Source organism: Cryptomeria japonica, chromosome 10 (genome assembly GCF_030272615.1).
Source record: "Cryptomeria japonica chromosome 10, Sugi_1.0, whole genome shotgun sequence".
Taxonomy (NCBI): Eukaryota; Viridiplantae; Streptophyta; class Pinopsida; order Cupressales; family Cupressaceae; genus Cryptomeria; species Cryptomeria japonica.
Genome location: NC_081414.1, coordinates 659,458,864 through 659,464,863, shown reverse-complemented (window position 1 = coordinate 659,464,863; position 6,000 = coordinate 659,458,864).

Below are 6,000 nucleotides of genomic sequence, written 5' to 3'. Positions count from 1 at the left end.
TCTCTTTGGAAGTCACACCTACTCTACTACATACATACTTGGTCTTACACTTTGGACATTGCAAGTACATCTCAGATTCATTTACATTCCATCCAACTCTTGGTCTTCCATACTTTTTCCATTTTCATCTAGTCTAACACATCTCAGTCAATACCTAGTTCATGGTTGAAACCCGTCTTCAAAGATCTAGGAGAGAAACTAAAGAGGCTCAAGAGTCCGCAAACATGAGTGTCTATGAGTATGACAATGATGTCTTTTTCAATACTGATCATAACACATTACCTGACATGGATGCCTATAGAAACATTCCAAATGTTGAGAACATTGACACTACAAACAACAATGATACACACAATGACAATGTGGACAACTTTTCCGTACATTCAGCAGATGTGGAAGAATCCATTATGGAACCCCGCTTCAATCGATTGATTGAAGAAATAATGAGGAGAGATAGACAATACTTCTTACAAATGATGGCACAAAGTGGAGCCAAGATACCTCATGATTTTGACATGTCTCAAATAATGGAAAATCGACCTTTGCAACAAACTCACTCCAACATGAATCAAAGGAGACCTAATAGTGGAGGCAATAGAGGACCACATATGGTACTTGAATCACCATCATCTTTGTTTCAAAAACCAGAGGTCCCACATACACATGGTCAAGCATATGATACTCACCTTCGCAGACCATTATGGAAGTCTTATGCAGAAAGATATGCTCAATCACATACCAATGCTAAGGATCAACCACCAAAGCAATTGGATATTCAAAGGCATGCTCAAAATTTGGACACAAGGAAACCTCATGTCAAATTTGGGGGTAACACATTAGAACATGACATACCTGTAGAGTATGGTATACATGGACAAAATAGATATGGCATTCCTCAACATGAATCTATACCAAGTGGTCCATATATGCAGCATCACTATAGACCTCCTCCATATGAACATGTGTATGATCAATATCATCCATATATGCAACATGCTTCTCCTCCAATTGGTGCCTCAAACATGGGGTATGGTCCAAGAAGTTGATCTCCACCTAAGAGCAATTTGGAACAACAAATCAGGGACTTACAAAAGAAAATGGAGGACATAAATACACCAAAGCCAACATACACAATGAGAGACATATGTCCTTATCCATTTGACAAGAGCATTACAATGCCTCCCTTTCCTACACACTTTGTGATGCCTAAAATTGATAAGTATAGAGGAAAAGGGGATCCGAAGGCACACATAAGATAGTTTTTCACAACTTGTATTGAGGTAGCAGCAGAAGAGACATATTTGATGAGATTATTCCCACAAAGCCTAGGTGATCAAGCTATGAAATGGTTCTCCCAACTCCCACCTGGTATTAAGTCATGGGGTGACTTAGCAGAGGCATTTATCCAACATTTCTCCTACAACATAGAGACAGACATATCAGTCACTACTTTGTGCAACACCAAGCAAAGGGATGGAGAATCTTTTTCATCATTTTTACAAAGATGGAGAAATCTAGCCAGCAGATGCTCTTGTGAAATTCCACAAAAACAAATGGTAGAGATGTTCACCCAAAATGTTAACAAAGACATTGGATATGATCTAAGGAAAGCTTGTTTGTCCACCTTCAAGGACATCATTGAAAAAGGTTTAGCGACAGAGAAGGTCCTAATTGAACAAGGAGTCATTAAGATATTCAAGGAAAACAAAGATGACTTTAAAGGAAAGGACAAGCCAAGATTTTGGAATAAAAACAAGAACACAGTCAATGATGGTGTTGTTGATGCCAACACAGTGTGACCCAAATTCATTTTTTCAGGATCAAGTTCTACAAACAATCAAGTGAATACTCAAACAACTTCTAGATCATGAAGGAAGTACACTCCATTGGGAGAACCACTTGAGTCAATTTTCAAGAAGCTAGTGGCAAACAAGGTAATCATAGTTCCAGATTTTCCTCCATATGAACCAAAGGTTAAACCAAATTGGTGGAATGATGATGAGTATTGTGAATTTCATAAGAGCAAGGGTCATAAGATAGGAAATTGTCATCGACTAAATAACATCATACAAGATCTCATTGATAGAGGTGACATTGAGATTGAGGGACACTCATCCAATCAAGAACATGAGATGTTTAAGGAACCATTCCCAAAACATGACAAGGGAAAAGCTAAAGCCACAGATGACCAAACCAACTATACCAGAGCAACCTATAACTATGATTCAACTATCAATCACATTTCGATGGACAATTACGTCTCTACCATTATCATCAAGGACAAAAACCATGAGAATTCTACCCGGAGACCCAAGATTATCCTAAAAGGTGTTGGATCTTCTTCTGAACCTACCTCTGAATGTCATGTTACAACCCATCGAGGTAAATTCACTTTGCAAGGTGCTCCATCCAAAAACACCCCTTCTTCATCAACCAAGCCTGAGTATGACCTTGTAGAACAATTAGGGAAAACACCTGTGCTCATCTCCATTCTTGAGCTCCTACGCATATCCCTCACACATAAGGCTATTCTTGACAAAATCTTGAGAGACACTGTCGTTCCTACTTATCTGAACATGGACCAGTTTCAAGCCATGGTGGCATACCTTTCCGTTCCACATTCCCTTATATTCACAGAAGTCGACGATGCCTCCGTAAGTCAGCCACATAATGCACCACTACACATTGAAGTCTTCATACACAAACATCAAATAAAATGAGTCCTAATAGATGGAGGAGCTGGTCTAAACATTTGTACATTGAGCACAATTAAACAATTGGGATATTCTGATAAAACTGTGAATTCTACAAACAAAATCACCATCAAGGCATATGATGATGAAGAGCATTCATCCAAGGGCACAGTCACCTTACCTCTTAGAGTTGGGCCAGTTACGAAGGATGTGGTTTGTCAAGTTCTAGATCTAGATCTCACTTATAACATATTGCTAGGATGTCCTTGGATTCATGAAATGAGGGCAGTCCCATCTACATATCACCAATGCATTAAATTTCCTCACAATGGAGTGGAGGTAACAGTTAACGGTGATCCTAATCCATTCATATACTGCAATAACCTGAGATCAAAAACTGAGACCATCATTCCCAGTAATCGCGAAGTTGTTCCTTCTTCGGCATACATTGATCCTGAGTCATTAAACCTTCGACATCAAAACAAGGTGAGCTTAAAGGCAAATTTCAGGACAAGGGCATGGGGGAATACACTTTAAATTAGACCATGTACTTACAACAAGTCATGAGTTCACCAAAAGAATATGGAAGACCACATCCTAACAAGCAAGTATCCATCATTGTACTCAAATGGGACCCTACTACCTTTCAAAGATGGGGCGAACTGGAAGAGGAAGACTTATACAAAATGCTTTACAAAGACATTGAAGATGATACACAAGATTGCATCAGTCTACCATGTGAGAAATATGGCAAAGGTTTCAAGATCCTACAAAAATTTGGGTATGATGGAAAAAGCCCTCTTGGGTTACGAAAGGAAGGCATCATTGAACCTTTACAACCTGAATTGACTTTCAAAAAGGAACGCTCGAAGGGACTTGGTTTCCTGACTTCCAAGGTCCACACTCAAAGGATAGAAGAAGCCTTACAAATCAAAGCTACCAAAATTCAACAAGAGGATCGCTATTCCACAGACTCCAATGAATGGGAATGGGGTTCAGACAAATCCTCCAGTGACTACGAGCTCACTGAGACATTCAGAGAGCCAGATGAACCCACAGAAGAAGAGGAATTTTATAAAAGATTCAAGGTTGGTCAAGAAACAACCCATGAGGATTCCACACAGTCCTTGTCTCAAGGTCATAGGTTGAAATCACATAGGATGAGAACAACTGTCCTAGAATGCGCTACTAGTGATGATAATTTGGATTTGTTCACGGTCGAGACTGATGAGGAGAGTGCCATCGATGACCTCGATAATTACCTTGACATGCCCGAATATAACTGCATCTTCACTCTTAGCCCTACTAACTTCGAAGACATTAAAGGCCTTCCCCTTGTTCACCACCAACTCATTGACTGGGATCATGAAGGACCTGCACAGTTTGACACATTCCAAAATGATGAAGCTTTTATTGACTATCTTGGCATACGAGATGATCTTCCCCCTGGGGACCATAAAGTAGGATACACTATAGAACTCAATAGCGTGGCATATTTTGGTGAGGGCTTCAGACCTTCCAATCACAAAAATGTGAAAATAAGAACAAACCAAGGGTCTTATGGTGAAAACCACACTGTGGTGCTATCTGACCCCAAAAAAGTAAAAAGAAAGGACATATCTGAGAGCGAAAACCTCTCTAAGGCACCTGAAGATGGAAGGCTCAACATTCTCCTAGCATCATATGAGGAAAAGTCATCCATATTGGTAGAGGAGACTATCAAAACAAACATTGGTACAGAAGAGGTTCCACACAACATATTCCTCGCTCAATCATTGACGAAGTCAAAAAGGTCAAAATTCATAAGTTTCTTCAAAGAACGACAAATCAACTTTGCATGGTCATATGCTGATATGCCTAGATTAGATCTGGATTTGGTAATGCATCATTTGACAGTTAAATCGGGGGCAAAACCAGTGAAACAGAAATTAAGAAAGATGCATCCACAAGTTGCATTATTGGTCAAAGCAGAGCTTGAGAAATTATTGGACGTTGGATTCATACGTCCAATTGATTATCCTGAATGGATCTCCAACTTAGTGCCTGTCAGTAAACCAGATCATAGCATCAGAATATGTACAGATTTCAGAGACATCAACAAAGCTTGTCCTAAGGATGACTTCCCATTACCAAATATTGACTTGATTGTCGATCTCACAGCAAGTCATGAAATGTTATCACTGATGGATGGATTCTCTGGTTATAATCAAATAAAGATTGCATTTGAGGATCAACATAAAACATCATTCACTTGTCCTTGGAGAACCTTCTGCTGGAATGTCATGCCCTTCGGGCTAAAAAATGCAGGTGTTACATATCAAAGAGCCATGACTACTATCTTTCATGATCTCATGCACATAACTGTGGAAGATTATGTCAATGACCTCTTGGGCAAATCAATAGATAGAAATACACACTTGGACATACTTTCAGTTGTCTTTGATCGGTTGGAAAAATACAAAGTAAGGTTAAACCCCAAGAAATGTGTCTTTGGAGTAACCTCCGGGAAGCTCCTAGGATTCATTGTATCAAAAAGAGGAATCAAAGTTTGATCCAGCAAAAGTCAAGGCCATCCTAGAGATGCAACCACCAAGAAATATCAGTCAACTTCAGTCTTTATAAGGGAGACTCCAGTCCATACGAAGATTCATAGCGCAACTTGCAGATAAGTGTAGTCCTTTTCAGCACCTGCTACATAAAAACATCAAATTAAAATGGGATGATAACTGTCAATAGGCTTTCTAGACACTCAAAGATTATCTTCTGAATCCACTAGTTCTGATGCCACCAGTTCCATATCAGCCTCTGTTACTATACATATCAGCTACTCCAACAGCACTAGGGGCACTCTTAGTACAACAAATTGCTGAGGGCAAAGAAAAAGCAATATACTATATCAGTCGCACCTTGGTGGGATATGAGCTAAACTACACACCAATTGAGCGTGCATGTCTCATCGTGGTCTTTGCTTCACAGAAATTATGACATTACATGCTCACTCATAAGACTAAGTTGGTTGCAAGAATCGATCCATTGAAATACCTTCTCAATAAAGCAACACTTACTGGGCGACTGGCCAAATGGGTAATGATCCTAAGTGAATTCAACATCGAGTATGTGGACAGAAAAGCAATAAAAGGACAAGCCATCGCAGATCAATTAGTAGATACCCCCATGATAGATGATGTTCCTCTAAGTTCAGAATTTCCAGATGAATCCATTTTAACAATGTCACATGCAAAGCCATGGAAACTGTACTTCAACGGCTCATACACATAGCATGGGGTAGGAGCTGGCATCCTCTTTA